Source organism: Hipposideros armiger, unplaced genomic scaffold (assembly GCF_001890085.2).
Source record: "Hipposideros armiger isolate ML-2016 unplaced genomic scaffold, ASM189008v1 scaffold_272, whole genome shotgun sequence".
Lineage (NCBI taxonomy): Eukaryota > Metazoa > Chordata > Mammalia > Chiroptera > Hipposideridae > Hipposideros > Hipposideros armiger.
In genome coordinates, this window is record NW_017731622.1 from 238387 (window position 1) to 261910 (window position 23524).

Consider the following 23524-nt stretch of genomic DNA (forward strand, 5'->3'; position numbering starts at 1 on the left):
TTCCAATTTTATGTTGATAAAGATTTTACCACATATTGTTCAGAGCAATTAGTTGGATCCTATGTCATGTCCTTCCAGGCTCAGAGCCTTATTCAGGAGCCTAGGATCAGTTTATCATGCTCAAGGGCATTGATCATGAAACCTCTGTTCCTAGGCATTTATCTTATAATCAAATATGGTGGTCTTGTGGGTCACTTGCCTTGTATTTTTACAGTTAGCTATGCCTTTGAGTTTCTTTTTTTATTTTTGAAAGCTAATTTTCCTTTCCTACCTTCAAGCTCAAGTGTGCGTGCGTGTGTGTATGTGTGTATTCTAGTACTTCATAATGTTTGCAGTGTTGGGAGCTTCTTTCATGAGCTATATTAACAGAAATTCTACATGTCTTTATTCTCAAATGTGAATGGAAAACCAAGAATCACTAAATATTTAAACAATAAAATATGATATGAGATTGATTCTAACATAAACTAACAAAGAAAAGGCTTCAAAGTAAACAGAGAAATTCAATAACAAAAAAGCCCCAAAAATGCTTTATTGATATTCTCAGAGACATGTGGGCTGATATTGCATTCACAACATAACAGGGTGCTATAAAAAAAGAAGAGTCAGAGAAGAAGAATGAGATCTTGATGATCAAAATATTATGCCAAAAAATTTCAGTAGAAGAATTGGGTAGAAGGATTAAAAGAAAAAAAATTCCAGGATACCTTCCTCCATGAAGTAGAAAGAAGTAGAGACAACAATATGACAGAGGGCCAGCAGAGTAGCTCAGTTGGTTAAGAGCTGGCTTGGGAGCGTGAGCTCTGAGCAGCAGGGCCACCAGTTTGTTTCCCACATGGGCCAGTGACACTGTGCCCTCTACAGCTAAAATGGTGAACAATAGCTCAACCTGGAGCTAGGCTGCTGTGAGTGGCTGGCAGCGGCGTAGGCTGCAGCCCCTGCTCCAGTGGGCTGCCGTAAGCTACCATGTGTGGCCGGCAGCCAGCGTCAGCTGCCAAGAGCCACCGTGAACTGCCATGCAGAGGCCGGCGACCGATCTGCCTCACCCGGGAAGAGCGCAATCATAATACCAACATGGGCCAGTGAAACGATGTCGTTCACAACTAGAATGAAGAACAGAAGGACAGCAACTTGTCTGTTCCCCTCTTCCAATTCCCCCAATAAAATCTTAAAAAAAAAATGGCAGAAAAGTAAATGACAGAAGACTAAGAGTCCTGACAATTAATAGAATTTATAGAAAGAAAAGATGTAAGAAGTGAATAAAAAAAAATGCCAAAGAAATAATGGAACAAAATTTTGAAGAGCTAAAGGATATGATGAATGAAAATAAGTGGAAAAATTATTGTGAAATTTCAGAACATTAAGGGTAAAGAACTAAAAGCTTGAAGAGACTAAAGAGAATAAGTAAATAAATCATGTAAGTATGACACCTCTATAGGACTAGCCTGCTATCATTACAGTAAATGCTAGATGATGGTAGAAAAATACATTCAAAGTTCTGATGAAAAATTATTTTCAATTGGAATTCTATACTCTGCCAAAATATGAAATAAACATGAGATCAAAGTAAAGATATTTTCAGACATGAAAGAAATAGAAATCTGTTCCCCACAATGATCCATTCATATTATTTTCCTAAGTCAGCAATAGAAAACAGTTTTTGCTTAGACACATTCCAGCTAAGTTAAAAAGAGAAATTATATTTCTCTGCCTCCCTTGCAGCTATGGAGACCTATATGACCAAGTTCTGGACAATCATGTACAATGGGTATGTTGTAAAGGTGCCTTCAAGGACATATCTTAAAAGAGGGAGATTTTTTTCCCTCTTATTATCTTTCTAATTTGTAGACATGGTCGCTGCAGCTCTAGCATTTATTTTGGCTTCCTTGAGAATGAAAGCCATAGGTGGAAGATCATGAAAAAGAAAGATGAAAACTATGTCCCTCATGACAATATAAGCCCGCTATACCAGCTCTGTACTGCCAAATTTCCCTTTGTAATAGAGAAATAAAATTGTTATCTTGCTTAAGTTACATTTATTTTTGATTATTCACTTATATGCAGCTGCTCATAATTCAAACTGACACAGAAAGCTACTTGAGGGTACATGTCAATTAATGACAAATTAAATTTTTATTTTTCATTCAGTTGGCTGTGTAATTATGTTCTGGGCAGTGATCTATAATGGAAGTATTGTGAGGGGAGCTACAAAGAACCACTGGATTTGACTCAAGAGAAAGGAAAGGATGCTATTTCAAAAAGCCTCCCAAAGGAAAAACCAGGTGGCTATCAGCAAAAGGCCAAAAGAATGTAAAAAACACTTCAAGAATAAAATAAAGGCAACTAGAAACTCCAGGGAAAATATAAAATGTTAAAAATGGCATTACTTTGTTCTAAAATGAACTATAGTCACAATCGAAATTATTTAAGCAATAATTAAGGTTCTTAGGAGGGGAAGTTTTATTCCAGGAATGATCGCTATTTGCTTGTGCTAAAAATTTTTATTCACGCTAAGACAATTACTAAAAAAATTAAATTTCTTTATTATATATTTAAATGTTGGTTTCTTTTCATGAATTTACCTGACATGTGGTGAGTCTTTTGCAGGCCTACTCTTATTCTGCTTGGGAAGGTTTTTTATTAATAGGTTATCATTTATATTCCACTGATCATTTCTTCAGTAATACCATCCTGCAAATACCTCAGTAATAGTACTAGTAACCTTTTTTATTGCCTGTGTGTCTAATTGTTTTTTCCCATTAGACTGTAACTCATTGATTGCATAAACAGCATTTTTCAGTTCTATATTTCCATAACTTAGCCTGGCATCAGACACATTGTAAGTGTTTGTGACTATTAAATTAATTAATGTGAGGAACTTTATCTGACTATTATGAGAACATGTTACTTTTGGGCTGTTTCCTCATGAAGGCAGAAATAGAAAACAGTGAGAGAAGATGTGATTGGAGAGGAAAGGAAGGTACTGAACACATTTAATATATGTCCCATCTCCAAAGCACTTAAGCAGCAGCAAGCATACCCTCAGAGTATGTCTGACAATGTTTCAAAAAGCCCCTCTTCACAGATCAACTTGCAATCCCAGGTCACAAGGTGGGAGCTGCTCGCAGTCCTGGTATTAAACTACTGTCACAGCTTCCAGCCCTCCTTTAAGTGAGGTGCCTTGCAATGGACTAGCCTAGAGTAACTATGCCAACTCACAGCTGCCCTGTCCCTATCTCCCTGCCACACAGACTCAGACTTCAAGCAAGTAGTTTCACAAGCCTGCAAGGAATAGATATTTATAAAGACAAGTTATGTCATGGTCATATTCACATAGCATCACCATCATTTCAGCAGCCAGGCAAACCAGTGTCATATACTCTGTGAACAACTGTCTTGCCTGAATGCAGGACACTATGGAGAGAGATACACGGAGAAAATGAGGGGTAGGTGGATTTTCCTAAATTAACCAGATGCAAGCACACAATCTTTCTCCTTTACATGTAGGACTTTTTGGAGGCATTAGATGTACAGGGGCAAGAGCACGCAGTGTAGAACTCATGGACCTTGTCTTTGGTTCAGGCTCGGCTACTTCCTGGCTTTGTGTCCTTCAGCAAGTCCTTTCCTATCTCTGGGACTTGTTTCCTCATTTGGAAAATGTCAACCTCAGAGTGATATTTTGAAGATTATAAAGAAATCATGGATGGGAGCATCCTTTGTGAAATGTAAACTATGTTTCTCTTTTTCAGACTGGGAGATGTCTCGAGGCTGATCAGCACATTGTGCTCCACTCTAACGTAAAGAATATTGAAGAGAATATTGCCAAATTAGGAAGAATTGCTTGTGTTAATAAACAGTATGAGAAAAAGAAAAAAACCTCTACGAATACTTAACATTCTTTGTTTTTTAACCCACTAGGAAAATATTATTGAGCCTCTCATCACCATCATCGGAAGTATTTCAGTGTCTACTATTCACTTATTCAGGAAACATTTATGTTCAAGTGAAAGGCAGTAAGTTAGCCACCCTGAGTAAGGAAGGAGGAGAAGAGAATCCATGTTCAGAATTAAAGAGTTACAACAATTCAAGGCTGTGCTACATGTTATATGAATAATTTCTAGAATAACAGCGTATTAGACCTGAATACCTAGATAATTCTTCACCCCATTCAACTCTTTACCTAATGTGTGAATTCTGTATTGACCATACTCTGATAACTAAGAAGTCTCTGTATAGGGGCGTTCTGTTCCAAGTAGATCTAATTGTTAGGACACCCTTCCTAATAGTCACCAAGCTATTAGACACAGAGCTAGCATCCTCTTCCATGGGAATACCACTTGGATATCTAAAGATGGCCGTCATGCCTCCTCCTGTGCCTCCTTTTTCCAGGAGATAGAAGATCCCCTTCTTTAGACCCCATGGTCCCTTCGTCTCACCATCCTGCTTTGTCTCCTGTGGGCCTGCTCCAGCTTTCCCTATGTCCTACTCAGTGTCACATTCAACCCAGTTCCACCAGGGCAGAATAGGATGGGACTCTAGTCTCTGTGTTAGAAGTTCTGATTGGCATTCACATTTATAATCATAGTGGTTACTGGTAAACCCTAATTTTCTTTGTATTTAGTGTATCTCCCTTTATGCTTAGCTGTACTCTCTCATTGTATATTTGTGAGGTTTGCTTTTTAGAACTAAGTTCACAACTGCACAATTACACTTACTAAATTTTATTTTCAGATGTTGGCAAAATCTACCTCTAACACAAGTCATTTCCAATATAGTACAGTCCCTACTAGGATTATGGGGAGAGTTATTAGAAGGTCAATGCACAGTTTATAATCATGCATCGCCTCTGAGAGTTTACCTGCAATTCATTCTTGATCCCTTCCCACAGTTCTATTTATGATGTCAGTGTTCTCCAACTTCCCTCAGAGGTTGCTAGAGAAAGGACCGATTTGATTTACCAGCAAGAGTCTCCAATTTATATTTTAAATAACCCTTCCCTCCAGGAATCAAAAGCAATGGAAAATAGACATAGGAGTCAGGTGGAGACCCAAATATCATCTTTATTGTTGATAAAATTAAATTCAAGTATGTGGAATGCCATCAGCTGAGATTGTACAGCCTGTTTGCCTGTTGCACAGTGGAGGTGCCTTGCTCTTGTGAGCGTACCTACTTCCTGGAAACCTCAACACACTGTAAAATCAATGTCCTGCAGGCAGGCAGGCAGGCAGCATACAGAGAAAGCCCAGAGGGGCAGAGCTGCACACGCCAAAGCTGGAGCCCCATTTCCCACATCAGATTCGCTCCTCCCTTGGGGTGGCTAGAGGCGCTACTTCTGAAGAGTGATCTTCTCCATTCTCTGAGCCAAAAAGGAATACTGAGCAAGGGAGAGAACGGTTCCTGCACAACTCCTGGCATTCACAAACAGGCACTGAGTCCCGTTACCCTAGCCAGCTGCAGGGTGAGGCTAGCTGGTGTGGGTTCAAGGAACTCTTCCGTGGTGACCTACCTGTCCACACACAAGACCCTGTGGCCATGCCCATTTGTCCAAGGCCTTGCAAAGTTTTGTCTGAGGGGCTGCTGGCCCAGATGTCAGCCTGGGAACTGCCCCCATCCTTCCCAACATGTTCTTCCCTCTCCTTGGAATCTCACGCTCTGTAAGAGCTGGTGTTACTTGATGTTAGACACCTGGACATGGAGGGAGGTGTCTTCTCTGTGGGTTTGCTTTTCTGCCCCTGAAGTCCCTGGTCCTCCAAGTTGTGCTGCCCTCGGTATGAGCCGAGAAGAGCAAACTGCTGCCCCATAAAGATGAACGTTGCTGTTGACATGCCCCTCTGCCCAGTCCCCGGGGGCCTTTTAGAGTTATGGATCCTCCTTTCCTCTTCCAATTTCCCCTTTACCCTCTAGAGAAAGCCTGGAAAGTCTCCCCAACTTTCTCTATGACTCCTGTAGCAGTCTTGTTATATTTTCATTTCTGGATTCAAATAGTTCTCCTATTCTGTGCAAGTTATCTGGACACCTTTTCAACCTCCTGTTCCAACCTACAATAGTTAAAGTATGCAGAACATCTACAGTCTCCCTACTTGAGCTGTATGTCTACTTCTTGGCTTTCCAGAATTTAGTAGGCACCATCCCCATACGAGCATGGCTCCTGGGTCCATTTGCTTCTGTGCGCTTGGTGAGGAAAAGCCAAGTCATAGAACCCCATTCGCAGTATTTAGAAGACATGTTTGTGCGATTACCCAAACAGTCCCCCTTTTTTGTACTAATGTGACCTCTATTCCTTTCAAAATAATTTTATAACCATTGTCTCAGTGGGCCTCAGAAGTTCTCATGAGTCAGACAAATCATGATGCTATCTTCTCTTTATATATCCAGGAATAGAAGAAAAATTGGTGGTCATTGGCCCCAGGCTCAGAAAAGAGTTGGAGCAGAACTGTAATCAAATGCCACAGCCAGCATACCTTCTACTGCATCTATTTGCACAGACCCCACAGGACAGCTCAGCAATCACTAGGACTTGGGGACAGTTGACAAGGTGCTGCGCCACAAGAAGCCAGCCCCATCAGTCCCAACTGAATGCCCTGCTTTGAGAAGGCACATCTCCTGATGTAAATGGAAGAGAATTATTTATGGTGGGGGATAAAATAAAGTAAAATAAAATAAAGAACAGCACACAAGATTTGGGTGACATTTTGGTGGCAAGAGCAAGAATTTAAGCACACTGGAAACTGATGAAAGATGAATCAGTAGAATGACACAATTTTGCTCTGTGACACATTGGGAGTGTTACAATAGCTCAGACGGAGTAAGGAAAAATAAAACACTCATTTTGTCCTGGTAAAAGATTGGCAAAAATCTCTGGTACTTATCTGTTAAAACCACTGGGGGAAAAATGTGGATGGACCAGAAGCAGCACTTCCTCATTTACATATTTGTCCAAATTATGATAATGAGAAGTGAATTACAGACATGCATCCATAACAGCTTGCAACACTGTGCAGGTTTGGCTTTAATTAAGACCATGTTTTTGTCCTTCCATCCTTTATTAAAATGAAAGTGCTATTAAAAAGAAGAAAAAGTGAAACAATCGACAACTGAAACCTTCCACCAAGAAAACCTCTGCTAATTTGGATAGCTCGTATGCCAAATTATTCCACTTTAATGGAAAGAGAAAAAAATGCAAAGGAATCCATGTGTGCAGATGACTGGAGTGCATCCACCCATCTCTCAAAGCAGCACATTTCCAAAAGGCAGAGATCGCCTGGTGCGCTGCCTCTTTTGTTTGTTTAACTTCCTCACAATGCATCATTCTCTAAGGACATGTGCCCAAATTCTCTCTCTTCCACATTGTTTTCAAATCTGGTTGCCACTGCATGCATTTCTAAATAACAAGGCAACTGGGTCTAAACTTTGATATGTAGAGAGAAAACCCAAACTGACAGTTGGAGGAGGCAGAAAGTAGAAGGCACTGCCCATTTCTCCCTCACCCCAAATGTCATCCCTTGCTTGTCCAGGGCTGGGCAAGCAATCCTGATGAAGAAATGAGCAGACACTTGAAAGTTTCTGACAGGTGTCATGGGCGCAGGCACTGCGCGTCCAGGAGTGATGGAGCTGGACGTGACAGTGGCAGAGCCGTTGAGGCTGGCTCCAGGACATGCAGAGTTTGGTGTATGTCAATTCCAATCTTTGTCATGCCTGGACTCCAGAATGGTAACAACAAATGGACAGGGCCAGCGGGAAGTGTTCAGAAAACTTAAAAACATCCTTTCCTGACCAAGTGATGTTGCCAAGCCGTAATAACATAGGATCAGTCACCAAAAATGGGTGTGCTCCAGCTGGAGAGGGTGGAGGAGAACGCAGGGCTGGTCACACTAGTTTGGTGTGGGTTTTCTTACTCTCCTTCTTTTGTTCTCTGCATTGTCCTCCGAGTCCAGGGTTTCAGCCTTCCAGTTCTTTCTCACATTTCTGCATTTAATTTTTGTGCTGCATTTTTCTACACCAGCACCTTCTACTGACCCTAATTCTGTTAATATAATGATCTCTGCAGCAGATCCTGTAGGATCTACGTATTTGGCAAACCTCTTCTGACCCGGCTGGAGAGTGATTTATACTGCGAGAGGAGAGCTAGCTTCTCAGTTACGCTGTGCAAATAGTTTCATAAATATTGCTTTGTGGCATTATTTTGAAATATTGCTTCTTTTAACAGTCTGCCAAAGTCAAATATTTCTGCTAAATAAAAATCCATAGCTAGGCCTCTCACCCAGCCAAAGTAACAGGTGGTAACCAAGATCACCTGGTGGGAAAGCCCAGCTTGGTTAACTGCAGCCCGTAAGTGATGGTTAACTGGCATTAAGGCATGATGGATGACAGCAGATGTGTGTCTAATCTTTAGCCTGGCCTTCCAGCCCACTTAATAGGGAATGTATTTATTTAATAGTTCTTAATGCAAGACATTGGCTTATAGTTAAGCATTATCAAATAACCTAAGGACTTTATAAGTGCATTTATTTTAAAACTCCAACAAATAATATTTGATAAAAAGTCAGTGGCACATAGACGCTCCAAGTCTGAAAATTTTTTTGGATCCTCAGGCAGGGTGATAAATCAACTGTGGCGTGACTGTTTCCCTCTCTAAATGCCAACCATCAATGCTGAAGTGGAAAGAGAATTCAGGAGTCACATTGACCCAAGGAGAGCCTGAAATCTGAGAATGGCAGGAGCCCAGAGTAAATACTGTAATTGCAATCTGCACTGTGAGTGTCAAAGTAAGGATGGGCCACACGTGCTGGTACATCTTAACTTCAGCCACTTCCTGCTCTGGTTTTGTGCTTGGTGACTGGAGATGACCCTTTTCACAGAGTATCTCCTTTCAGGGGTCCTGCCTGAAGGCAATGATGTTGTCAGCTAATGTGAGCACCCACCCCTGCCACCCATGCACACACCACTCCCAGAATCTCATTCTTTTCCATGATTCCACTCACCTTTCCACGGCGTTTACTCCTAAATATGTCTTCCTAATCGGTTCTGTCTCAAGCACTAACCTTGCATCTCCATACTGATAATAACGCTTGAAACACATAGGCTGAAGGAATCTGTTTCTCCCATCAATTGTGCTCTCTGCTGAGTTCCCTACTCTGTGGTTTTTTCATTCTCCTGGTGGCACAGCCTGGAAATCTCAGCAGGATTCTAAATTTTCCTCTTCCTTTGATCTCCATTGTCAGTCATCCAGACCTGTCAGTTTTCTTACACAAAACCTCCTACATCTGTTCCCCCATTTTGATTTTAAAACAATGCTTTCACAGTTTTTTTTAATTATGCATGTTCCTTGTGAACTTTTCAAACAATATGGCAAAGAAGAAAGAAGAAAGAAAAACACAACCAAAACAAAAAATTAAAAATAATATCTAAAATCATACTGCCCATAAATAGCTCACATTAGATGACAAAATTAATGTGATGACAAAATTAGTTCAAAATTAGATGACATTCTTCTAGATTGCTCTTGATGCGCATGGATGGGTGGATAAAAAAATCTCACTAAAACAGGATTATGCTATCCATGTTACTTAAATAAAAACATTAAATTTATTTTTATTTGATTTTAATGGGAAAAAAGAAAAACAATGAAAATTAAGGGAACTGCTTAACTTCAGCTATTTCTTTACCACAAAATACATATATAAATATCTAAATTATCTAAGGTTATAAAAATATGAATTTCCAACTTTAACAGATTCCAACTTTAAAAATATGAATTTCCAACTTTAACAGATTATACTTTTGAAAATCTCACTTCCATCTTAATCAATAGTGACTGAGTTCACACTGAGGGTGACAAGTAGTTGGCCCTTTTATACTTCCTGTCAAGACCCCTACCCCCGTCTCCCAAATTTCCTTGCCAGGAATTACAACTATTACATTTTGTAATCATAATGTCCAGGATAGAATTATCTTAGTTTTCTACTTGAATTAGTTTACTGCTCACCACCAGTCATTTCTGTGGAACTTCTCCATTTCTGTGTGTTTTGTTCTAATTCTTCGTGCTTGCTTAGATTTGATCATAGAGTCCTTTTCTCAAGAAAGAACTTCAGTGCTGCACTCTCTGAGCTCTTTGCATGCCGAGATCATAGTTTTATCCTGTCAGCAAGATTTAGACATTTAGCTATGGCTTCTGACATTAAATACTGCATGCTCTCTTTACTACATGGTTGCCATTCTTTTTCATTAGGCCAGATTTCGTCATTGGGTGGTTTCATTTCCACCCCACTCCCAAAAAAGAGATAAAGGACTAGGGATGCTGTGTGCTCAAGTTCTGTCACATTTGAAAATGTCTTCACATTTCTCCTCTACTTGAATAACAACTTAACTCCTGGTTACGTTCTGAAGTCTTGTTTTTTCTACAATGTTAATAGGCATAGTCCATTGTCTATTATAGAAATCATACATCCCTTTTCCCTTTTTTTTCACTCTTATCATTATTTAGTTGTGTGTATATTTTATGGCAAAATGTATTTCAAGAATAGAGAAAAATACACAAGTGTGATGTGTATTCAACACTCAAATTCAGCAAATTTTCACATTTTGATTTATTTCCTTTGAATATTTGTATCCTATAAAATAAAACCTACAAACTCCTGAACACCGTCTTAGGCGCCCCTCCCACATGCTGTTTCCCAATACTCTTCCACAGAGGAATCTACTGTCCTTAATTTGTTGTTTATAATTCCCATATATGCTTTTATGGCATTCTTACATATGTATGAATCCAAGAAATATAGAGTATAATATTTTGCAGACTGTTTCAGATACATTTAAATGCTATCATACTGAATTTAGATTCTACATCCTGCTTTTTTCATCCATGTAGCTCTCATATGAATGTTGTATTATTGAATACATATATACTTACTGTATATTGGACTCTTTAGCCTGATAAAGTGCTTGTCTTTGTTTTAAGAATTTTTGGCTGAATTCTATGTTATATATGATTATGGTTCTTCATCTATTCTTTTTTTTTTTCATCTTGTTTATATTTACTCTTTCCCTTTCTTTCTTTCTTTCTTCTTTCTGTATCCTTAGTCATTTTGTTTTAGATAGGTCTCCTATACAGAGCATAGAGTTGTATTTTGCTTTTATTTTTCTCTATTCATATTTATGTAAAAGCATTTTATTATAAAAATTTTCTAACAATTAGCAAAGTTGAAAGACTTTTAGAGTGAATATACCTGGACTTTGTTTTTTAATTCAAGCTGAAATTCTTTATGTCTTAAGAGATAGATTTAGTTCATTTAAAAATATTGATATACAAGTGCTTTTAGTTTATATTATTCTATGGTGTACTTTTTTGTTTGTGTCACTTAACATTTTTCAATATGCATTCTTTTGTCTGCTTTTTCATTTTGTATTTCTTTTGATATTTGGGAAGACTTGTACTACTGCTAGAGGATACTTTCACATCTATAACTATATACTGTACGCTTAATCAGCTCTTTTTAGGAATTATCTATTAGTTTCTGTGATGGTCTGCTTTATGTGTCAACTTGGCTAGGCTATAGTACCCTGTTAGTCCATCAAACACTAGTCTAGGTTGCTGTGAAAGTATTTAGCAATTGTGATATCTATAGTCGGTTGATTTTAAGTAAGGTATTATTCTTAATAATCTGGGTAGGCCTCATCCAATCAGTTGTAAGGTCTTAAGAGCAAGAAACCTGAGGTTTTCCTGAAGAAGAAGAAATTCCACCTGGAGACTGCAGCATCAACTCCTACCCAAGAGTTTTCAGCCTGTTCTTCCTGATAGCCCACACTACAGATTTTAGACTTGCCTAACCAGCTCCACAGTCACATATCACATAAGCAAATTCTCTACTGTAAATCTCTTTATGTATAATAACTGGTTCTGTTTCTCTGGTGGAAGGAACCCTGACTGATATGGTGTCCTAAAATGGGTAACAAATATGTCAACTTATTTTATCTTTCTCTTTCTCCTTTTTTGCTATTTTATTTTATTCAATTATTTATCCTCCTTAGTGTTGTTACTAAAGTTTCATGTGTGTGTATACTGAAAAAATATCTCACTTCTGCAAAATTGTCTCCTAAATAAGAGGCTTCAGGGGAAAATAGGGTTAATATCAAACTATTCAAAATCTATAAAACTTTATTATCAGACCAAAAATAGTTATAACCAGGGTGGGCCGAGTGGCGCGATGGTTAAGAACTGGCTTGGGACGCCAGAGGGCCCTGGTTCGGATCCCACATGTGAGGGCCAGTGACACTGCCCTCTACAGCTAAGATGCTGAACAACAGCTCAACCTGGAGCTGGGCTGCCATGAGTCGCCGGCGACGGCGTAGGCTGCAGCCCCTGTGGCAGTGGGTTGCCATGGGCTACCATATGTAGCCAGCAGCCAGCGTGAGCGGCCAGCAGCCGCAGTGAGCGGCTGTCCAGAAGCCGGCGACTGATCTGCCTCGCCCGGGAAGAGCGTAATGACGGTGCCAACTTGGGCCAGTGAAGCAACGTCCTCCACAACTAGACTGAAGATAAAAAGGACAACAACTTGTCTGTTCCCCTCCCCCAATTCCCCAATTTAAAAAAAAATTGTTATAATCAACAAAAGCACTTGTCCAATAATCAATCAATTAATAATGTTAAATTTCTAACAAATAAAGGAATAAACAATAAATATAAAAGTAACAGTGAAGGAGGAAGGAGGAAGGAGGAAGGAGGCATAAGCAAATGTTGCATCTGCCTATTTCTGGAAAGAAGGGCAAAATGCACGATGATTGGGGAAAGACGAGCAGTCGCCCCTCCGAGATAGTGCACGTGGACAAAGTGAGCCAAAAAGGAAAATGTAGAGCACTGGGCACTGTGGGCAGTCCTGTACTCCTGTGCAGCTTGCTACATTCAGGTTTTATTCCTGTGTGGTTTGAAATATTAACATGCTGCACATATGAATCAATAACTTCCACCATATACCAGCATCTACCAATTTTAAATCATGCTTGACCTAATTCATGTAACAGAAATATACATTGTGAAGGATAGTCTGTACTTGGTTTGTGAACTTTAAAGGGGATCCTTTGATTTCTAGCTTTTAAAGATGAAAAAATCAGTATAGATTTCTACCTCTCATCTTTTCCCACTTCGCTGCTCAATTTTTATTGTGTTCTTTGTCCCTCTTTAAGGGCTGTGCTCTGACCCTTGAACTGTGCCTGTCATTGACTGAATGTTTATGTTTCCCCCAAATTCATATGTTAAAGTCTTAATCCCCCAATGTGGTGGTATTTGGAGATAGGATCTCTGGAAAGTAATTAGGTTTACATGAGGTCATGAGTGAGTGTGGGGCTGCTATGGAGGAATTAGTGTCCTTATAAGAACAGGGAGAGAGACCAGAGCTCTCTTTCTCTCTCTACCTTGTGAGAGCAGAGAGGAAGGCAGCCCTCGACAAGCCAGGAAGAAGACTCTCACCAGCAACTTAATCTGCTAGCACCTTGATCTTGGATTTGCCAGCCTACAAAACTGTGAGACATAAGTTTCTGTTGTTCTAAGCTGCTCAGTCTATGATATTTTGTTATAGTAGCTCAAGCTGACTAAGACACTGCCCCTCCCTGCGGGATAAAAACTATACAAGAGCCAAGAGGAGTTACCCACCTTAAGCCTACGTACTCCCACCTACACCATGTTCTGATTATCAAATACATTAGAATTTATGCCCAAAACACCCTGAACTCACTTCTGGGCTTGAAAGCAACAAATATAAAGACACCCCACCTTTAAAAGGAACAATAGTAGGACAAACAGCTGAGGTCCCAAAAGAAACTATAACAGTTGGGGACAACAGATTGATACATTTAAAGTGCTGAAATAAAACAACTACCACTTTATGATTCTATACCCAGCAAAAATATCCTTCAGAAGTGAAGACAAAAATAAAGACAATTTCCAAACAACCAAAGACAGAATTTTTTGCCTGCACGTCTTGGCTAAATAAATACTAAAGAGAATTTGTGTAGAAGGAACTTTATCTGACAGAATCAAGGATATGCAGGAAGGAAGGAAGAGCACAATGGGAAAGGTAAATACGTGGCAACTACAAAGGCATATTGACTGTTCAAAATGATGCCTTGTGTGGTTTAAAATATTATATACACAAACTTAAAATGTATGATAACAACACACAAAAAAAAAACCCACCAAAGATACTAAAGAATAAATGGGGGTTAAGTATTTGAAACTCTTAAAGTTATCTGGGAAGAGGTAAGTGCCAACTTATATTAGATCCTAATAACCCAAGAATGTATTTTGTAATATCTAGGATAAACACTAAAGGAATAGAAGCAAACAAACAAACAAATAAAAAAAACCCCAAACAAACAACCAAACAAAAAAACCCATCCTTTGTAATAAACAAGAAAATAAAGAGGAAAGAATAATAAAAATATTTGATTAATTAAAACTCTGAAGGAGAGAAAAAGGAACCAAAAGTAGGAGATAAATATAAAACAGTAAGATGGGGGATATAAACTCAAACATATTAGTATTAATATGAAATGCAAATTACTTGAACATTTCAATAAAAAAATAAATAGTGCAAGACTGGATAAAAAAAAAATCCTAAATGTATTATGCTTACAAGAGACAATGTAAGCAATTTGTAAAGAGTTTGAAAATTAAAGGGTGGAAAAAAGATATAGAAACATTAACCATAAGAAACTTAGTGTGATATCAGATAAGGCATGAAACTTTAATAAAGATAATTTCATAATGACAAAATGTATATCAGCAAGGAAAATAGAAAAATTTATATGTAAACCTAAAGATTACTTCAAAATATATAAAGCAATAATTTAAAAAACTAAAAAGATAAATAAGTAAATCCATAAGTAAAATGGGAGAAATTAGCATACCTCTCTTAGTAACTGGTAGAACAAGCACACAAAAAAATTATTAAGACTATAGAACCCATTAACAACATAATTAACAAACATGAATCTCATAGAGAACACTGAATCAAACAGTGACAAAATCAACATTCTGTTTAAGTAGAAATGGAACATTTACCAAAATTTGTGACAAGATAGACTTTGTGAGTCTCAGCAAAATTCAAGGTTTCTCATCCTTGACACTATTGACATTTTGGGCTAGATAATTGTTTTGTTGTGAGAAGTTGGCTATGCATTCTTATATGCTTAACCGCATCCTTGGCCTGTATCCATTGGATACCAGTATCAGCTCCCCTCCCACAGTTGTGTACTTGGCAACAACAAATGTCTCCAGACTTTGCCAAATGCCCTTTGGGGGTGGGATCATGACTGATTTAGAGTATGTTATTTTAAAGTGGTTTAATGATAGCAGTAATCAATAATGAATGATTATTAGAAACTCCCCATAATATATATATAAGCAATACAGTTATAAATGACCCATGAGACAAAGAAATAATCAATATGGAAATTTAAAAACATTTTAAACTGAATTATTATGATATAAAACATATCAAAACTTATGCAATGCAGTTTAAACTGTTCTTAGGAGGAAATATGTAGAATTAAATGCATGTATTAAAATGAAGAAAGTGCAAATCAAAGATATTAAGATTGGGGCTTTTTGGCTATGGCCAAGTGAAATCACCAAATCCTCTCACCAAAAAGTAATTCTAAAGCTAGACAAAATTGACCAACAAAATGTCATGTCATTATTCTGGAATTCTACTATAATCATATAATAGTTTGTGATAAACTGCTGAACTTAGGGTAAGAACAAGGGGTGTCTATAACATTCATGCCTAGGACTGGGTCGTCCCCCATTACCTTCTCCTCCAATGAGTGATGTGGAGGTTTGACCAAGGTGTGGAAGGACCAACAGCTTCTCTGAGGAAGTTGAAGGTAACTCACTCCAATTGGGCCAATAGGTAACACCCATATTCAGTGGAAGTGACTTCTCTGAGACAAACACATGGAAAGGCCAATGGCTCCACTTGAGTAGCCTGAGGTTCTAGTTCTGATTGGGGCGAGCACATTCCTGGCTGAGTCTGTACACATGCTTAGTGGAGACAGAGCCTCTAAGCTCTTCTCACACTCCTGGCTTACCCTCAGGCTGCACATATGAAATACAAGACTCAATTAAAACAGACTAGAGGATAGTAAAACCCAGAGCAAACTTAAAACAGCCTGGATTTTTAATGCCACATATTTAGAATATATAAATAACTCCTATAACTCAATAATAAGACAAAAAATGCAATTAAAAAGGTGAAATGTTTGAATAGTCATTTTATCAAAGAATATATAAAAATGGCTAAGAAGCAAAAAAAAATGTGTTTAACATCATTAATTATTAGAGAAATGCAAATAAAATCACAATGAGCTATTACTACACACCCACTAGAATGGTTATAGTCAAAGAGAAAGACTATATCAAGTATTGGTGAGAATATGGAGAAACTTGAACACTTATGCATTGCTAATGAGAGTGTAAAATAATATGGAAACTTTGGAAAACAGTTTGGTACTTTCTTAAAAAGTTGAAGGCAAATTTACTATATGATCCAGTATTTCTACTCCTAGTAATCTACCCAAGAGAAATGAAAATGTATGTCCACATAAAGACATGTATATTAATATCCAGAGCTGCATTAGTCATTCATTTTTTATTCCATATTTGTAACTTATGTTTTCTCTTTTTCTTGATAAACCCCTATTAAGACTGATCAAGAAAAAAAAGAAAAGGCACAAATTACGAATATCAAGAATGAGTAAGTGGGTAAAAATATAGATCCTATAGACAGAAGGAGGGTATCATGAACAAATTAACCCAATAAATTTGTAAAACTAGATGAAACATTCAAATTTTTTTTAAAATATTTTTTTATTGGGGAATTGGGGTATGGGAACAGTGCTGGGGAATTGGGGGAAGGGGAACAGACAAGTTGCTATCCTTTTGTTCTTCAGTCTAGTTGTAGAGGACGTTGTCACTGGCCCTCATATGTGGGATCCAAACCGGGGCCCTCTGGCGTCGCAAGCCAGTTCTTAACCATCGCGCCACTCGGCTGGTCCTCAATTTTTTTTTAAAGCAACTAAAACTGACATGAGAAGAAAGAGAAAGCCTGATTATTCACACATCTAATAAAGAAATTGAATTTATAATTAAAATCTTCTCCTAGTGAAATCTTTAAGCCCAGATGTCTTCAATGGTGAATTCTTCCTATTCACATGGACAATAGAATCTATAACAATTTTACATAAACTTTTCAAGAGAAGAGAAAAAGTGGGTATGTTTCCCAACTTATTTTATGTGGCAAGCATATTCTTGACACAAATACATAACAAGGACATTACAAGAAAGGAAAATTACAGGTCAATCTCACTAATAAGGAAGATGCAAACTCTAAACAAAACATTAGTAAATGAAATCTAAAGATATAAAGAAACATATCACAACCAAGTTGGGTTTATGCAAGGAATACAAGTTTGGTTCAACATTCAAAAATCAATCCAATAATTGGTAGGGAAATTCCTTAATTAAAGCATCTAACAAAAATTTACAGCTAATCTAATTTTAATTTATGGTAAAATGTTGAAAGCTTCTCCATTCAGATGCCAGCTATCACTACTGCTGTTTAGCCCTGTAAGCAAAGCTTTAGCCAATTGAATAAGAGAAGTAAATGAAATAAAATCTATAAAAAGTTTGGAAATTAAAAAATAAAATTGTATTATTTGCAGATGATGTTGTTTTTGTAGAAAATTCAAAAACCATCTACACCCAAAAAAAATCGTATTGGTAAGTGAATTTTTGCAAGAATACAAGTATCAAATATAAATTATATTACTATAACCAGCAGCAAGCATTTAGAAAATGCAATTTTTAAAATATAATTTAAAACAGCATCGTAAAACATCAAATTCTGAAGAATAAATATAATGAGTGGCGTGCAAGACCTCTATACTGAAAAGTATGAAGAAGTATTGAGAGAAATTTAAATAGGTGTAAATAAAAAGAAGGATATACCCTTTTCATGTATTGGAAAATGTAGTATTGTAATGAGGACAGTTCTCTCCAAATTGATCTATCAATTTAGCATAATCCCAGTAAAATCCCATCAGCATTTTTTTTCATTGAAATGAAAAACCTTGTTTCGGTTATTATATGGCATGGAAAGGGCAAGGAGAGCCCAGAGATTCTTGAACCAGAAAAACAAAGCTTTATGTTATGATAAAGTTTTTAAAATAAAGCTTCAGTAATTAAAACAATGTTATACCTGTGCAAGGGTGAAAAGTAGGCCAACTTATAGGAACAGTAACATGAAGAGGCAGGGCGAGGACAATCATAAAAACTAAGCAAAATGATTGACAAGAATTATTTGACGGGAAGGGAAATTGACAAGTGTCATAAGAATGCTGAGTTTGCTCCTGATAGACCACAGCAGTAGGTAAGCACTGTGACTTGCATGCCTTGGGGTGCTCCCATCATCCCATCCCCAAGTCTGAAGAGGGGAATCCGCAGCCTCATATGGCAGGTGACAGAATTCGCAGCTGCAGAGCAGGTAGACATTAAAGCAGTAAACTGGGAAATGAGAGAGCCACCGAAGAGCTGAGATCCAAAATCTTGCCCAAATCGCTGACTGATCACAAAATAATACATACATTTCGGAGAATCCAGGGAGTCTTTTGAAAAAGCAGGCAGAAACTAGAGAAGAAAGTCTAATCTTGAAAGATAAATTTCTTCCTGTTAAGACTTGTCAGCTTGCTGCCTCTTTGCCTGAGCCTCTTCCCCAACCCGCGTATATCTCAGGCAGGAAAAAGGGGGAAACTTAACTGACCAGAGGCATCAAAGAAGAGAACTCAGGGCTGGCAGAGTAACTGGCATCTTGAGGGTAGGGGGAGCTCAGAAGTATGAAACATGAGCCCCAAAACCTCTGAGTATAAACTCTCCCCAAATTGCTGGTTGTAGAGGCATTATACTAGACAGGTAAAGGGATGATTCACACCCCACTCCTCTACTGGCCAGGCTAAAAGCAACAACTTGAAGCTAAAACCTCGACACTGACATCTGCTGCTATACTCTAGGGGGGATAGGAAGAAGGAAATTTTGCAAATTGTGTTCAGATAAGTTAACTGCATTCTAGGACACAAACAAAACGACAAGAAAACAAGTGAAATTGTTGATATTTAGAAAAATAAAATCAATTTCAGACTCTCATCTCAATGTTTGATCTACAATATCTTGTTGGTAAGCAAGGTTACTAGACATGCAAAGAAAGAGAAAAGTATGACCCCATATGGAAAAAAAATAGCAGACAATAGAAAGTGATACCAAGTGGGCCCATATGTGGACTTAGCAGACAGAGGCATCAAAGTTGTGATTATAAATATGGTCAAAATAAAATATGTTCAAGGTGTTAAAGGAAAATGTGTATTAATAAGTGGACAGATAGAGAATATCCACAGAGAAATAGACACTCTAAAGAAGAGAAAGAAAAACAATAAAAAGTCTGTATATACAGGTACCATTTCCAAGTTGTATGGAATAAACACACTCCACCCTGTCACTTCCACTGAATGCCACTATCAATCCTAGGAACTATTTGAGTAATGCTAACAGGTAGACTGTGGTAGAAGACCAGCATTCAAAATACTGCTGAACTAGCCGTGAGTTTATAATTTTTTTCCCTTCCTGTATCCTTGGTCTGGACTCAATACAGTCTGCAACCCAGAAGAGAATATTAGCATGGGCACAACGATCTTAACTAGGTATGCAGCTATCTACAGAGCTTTAAAACTGACTATTATGTATCTCTCCAAAAAAATGTGTTGAGTGAGCCCTAATCCAATATAAATGGTTTCCTCATAAGAATAACAGAAGAGACACAACATGTCAGCTCTCTTAATAGTTGCTACCTTGGAGGGGCCATGACTAGAATAGGCCATGATGGATAAAAACAAAAATTATTTCAAATTTCTAAACATAAAGGAATGTGTCTATTGTCACCATGCTAACAGGTGACAATATAGTCCTATAGACCTCATATAGTCCTAGAACCAATTTTGGTTTCCAATATTGTACCTCAAACAAGTAGGCAGATAGATAATGATAGATGATAAATAGATAGATGAGATAAATAGCTAGATAGATGATAGATAGATAGATAGATAGATAGATAGATACATAGATAGATAGATAGATAGATAGATAGATAGATAGATAGGTAGATAGATAGATAGATAGATAGATAGATAGATACATAGATAGATAGATAGATAGATAGATAGATAGATGATAAATAGATAGATGATAGATATCCAGGAGAACTCATTATACATTTGAGGCAGGAGAAAATACCTTAATGTTAGCACAAAGTAATAATATCTTCAGTCATTCCTGGGAAGAGTGTTAAAAATAATAGAGTGGTAAAGAAAAATAATAATAAAAAATAGAATGGTTAGCCTAAAAGGAAGGATACCTAGTTGCCCTGTGGTAACAACTGGAGGTTTTATAAAATAAAAAGTTAGTATTGCAATTATTAGAACTTACTAATCTCTGAGACATTGTAAGTCTATTACTGGTCCTCAAAAGGGACCAGTAAAATATACTCACAAAAATTGGCAAATTAGTTACCTGATAAATAAAGTGATTCATTTGCTTGATAATGTACTTTCCCCTTATGTAGTTCAAGTAATAATTGTATACTACCCATAATAAAATAGATGTTTAGGAAGCTAAATAAAACAACGTGAAAAACTCCGAACCAGCCGGCTGAGTGATTCAGTTGGTTAAGAGTTTGCTTAAGAGTGCGAGCTCTGAGCAACAGGGCTGCCGGTTCGATTCTCACATGGGTCAGTGACTGCGCCTGAGCTGAGCTGTCTCTGAGCTGCCAACAGGTGGCAGGATGGCTCAGCTGGTGTAACAACAAGATTGCCTATTCAGTGGTGGGCTATGCCCACCTGCAACTAAGACTGAACTCGGCACCTTGAGCTGAGCTGCCGCCCGGATGTCTCAGTGGATAGGACAGGTGCTTTTAACAACAAGGCTGCCAGGTTCAACTCCCACATGGGATGGTGGCTACACCCACCACAACTAAGACTGAACACAGCACCTTGAGTTTTGAGGACACGAGCTGCTGACAGGAAACCAGATGGTGACTGACACCCTCCACAATGAAGATTGAAGAACAACAACTTGGCTGGTCCCCTTCCCCAATTCCCCAACACTGTTCCTCTCCCCCAATTCCCCAATAAAATCTTTGATTAAATAAATAAATAAAAACTCCGAACCAACCAACTAAACTAAAAATCTAAATCTTCTGAAATGTTACTATGAGAATATTTAATCTTAGATCAGAGGGTATCTTTCAGGAAGGGACCTTATGCCTGCTTGAAGTGTGGGCCTGCTGGAGTTCACATACCTGGAAAATTAACCAATAATTTATATAGTCCTGCAGTAAAGGGGATCATGCTGAGATGTAAGGCTTTGTCACTTGCACCCCATGAGCAAGCAGGGCCACAGTCAGAGACTTCACATCAAACAGTGGTTTGGGGGAGGGAGAGGCAGGAAGGTAGTTTTTAAAAACAGGACAGAATGGCAAAAGCAGGCTTCTTATAGCTGGCTGACTCTTCATTTCATAGGGTGTTATCCATAGCAGCTGTGTGTGCTGACAGGGACTTGGGAAAAGTGGGAGCTCCCCCCACCCTGTATCTGGTATTGGGGGGCAATCTCTCATCTCACGCTTTGTCAGAACATCACCTCTCATCCTGATCATCAAATAAGTGTCACATTCTCTACCATGTCCACTGGTGCCTTGCATTCAATATTATTGTCCCATCATGCACGTAGACACAAGTTAAACTTTGAGTGGTCCTATTGCCATTTTGAGGATGTTGCTCTTTATATTAAGTATAATGGGACTTTATTGAGTGATTTTGTCTTGGATCTACATGATTGTATTTATGTTTCACAATGAGTACTCTGGCTCTGGGGCAACATCAGATTATAGGCACTGATACGATATGTGGGTTTTGGGGGGTTTTTAAAGAAGTTCTTACAGAAGTCCAGTAAAAGATGGTGTTGGCTTAGACTAGGGCACGCGTCAGGTAACCTCTTCTTTAAAGGGTCAGTTAGTAAATATTTTAGGCTTTGTCAGCCATATGGTCTCTAGCAAAACTACTCTACTCAAAATGGCCATAGACAATCATAGAGAATGGGCGTGGCTATGGTCCAATACTTGATTTACAAAAAAATCAAGGTGCGCTGTGGTTGGCCTGCAGCCCAAAATTTGCTGATCCCTGAACAAAGATGATGGCAAGGGAGACAGAGGTTTTGAGAGATGATTAAGAAGTAAATCGGAGGTCTTTCTTAGGGATTGGCTGTGAAGAGGGAGAGAGCGGTGGGTGACGACCCCGAGATACTAGAGGCTCTATCTCCAGCTCACACACCCTCATCCATGTGTAGTGCTCATTGCTCATTGTTTTTGGCTGTTCACCACATTTGAATACCTTTTCTAAGCTTCCAATTCTTTCACCTATAAATTCACACCACACTGTAGTAGATGCCAGAAACTTGGTCGGCCAGTTTCTTTGGTGGCACAGGTAACCTAGGCCCCTCTGATCAGATGTCCCTGTGTGAGAAGCTAGGGATTGAGTGCTCAGATATGTCAGGCAGACTGTCCTCTGAGGGGGTGTGGTGAGAGATGTCCCAGGGACAACAGTGGCTGAGACTCTGGTGACATGTGCTGACTCAGGGCTGTATGTAAGCTACACAGTCTGGGTGAAGTGGCAGTGATGTCCCCACAGCCGAAGATAAAGGAGGCTGTGTTTCCCTGAATAGCCCCCAACCTGGCTCTCTGGCTCTCCCAGATGTTCTGTGAGTCACTTAGCAGCCTCTAATAAGTTTCTGTTCTTCTTGAACTAAGAACCCTCACCGGCACCCTACTTTATCTCTCTCTCTCTCTCTCTCTCTCTCTCTCTCTCTCTCCCCTCTATCTAGGCAAAAGAGGGTTCTGTGGAAGTTCCCAAACAGTTCTTTCCATGAGCATCTTTAGGTATCATTAGGACTATAAGGGTTACACAAGTAAATATTCTTAAAAACCCAAATAAACAAAGCAGAATCATTAATAATTAAGCACTAAATTATAGACGTTGAAAGAATTGAATGATAAGCTTGGAGTCAAATTTTTAAACAAAGTCATGAGGGGGCCAGCCGAGTGGCTCAGTTGGTTAAGAGCGCGAGCTCTGAGCAACAGGTCGCCAGTTTGATTCCCACATGGGCCAATGAGCTGCGTCTGAGCTAAGCTGCTGCTGAGCTGCCAACAGGTGGCAGGGATGGCTCAGCTAGTGAGAACATGTGCTCCTAACAACAAGGTTTCTGGTTCGACTCCCACATGGGATGGTGGGCTATGCCCACCTGCAACTAAGATTGAACATGGCACCTTGAGCTGAGCTGCCAATTGGCAGCTGGATAGTGATTGGACTTGGAGCTGAGTTAGCTGTGCTCTCCACAACTAAGATTGAAGGACAACAACATGTCTGTTCCCCTTCC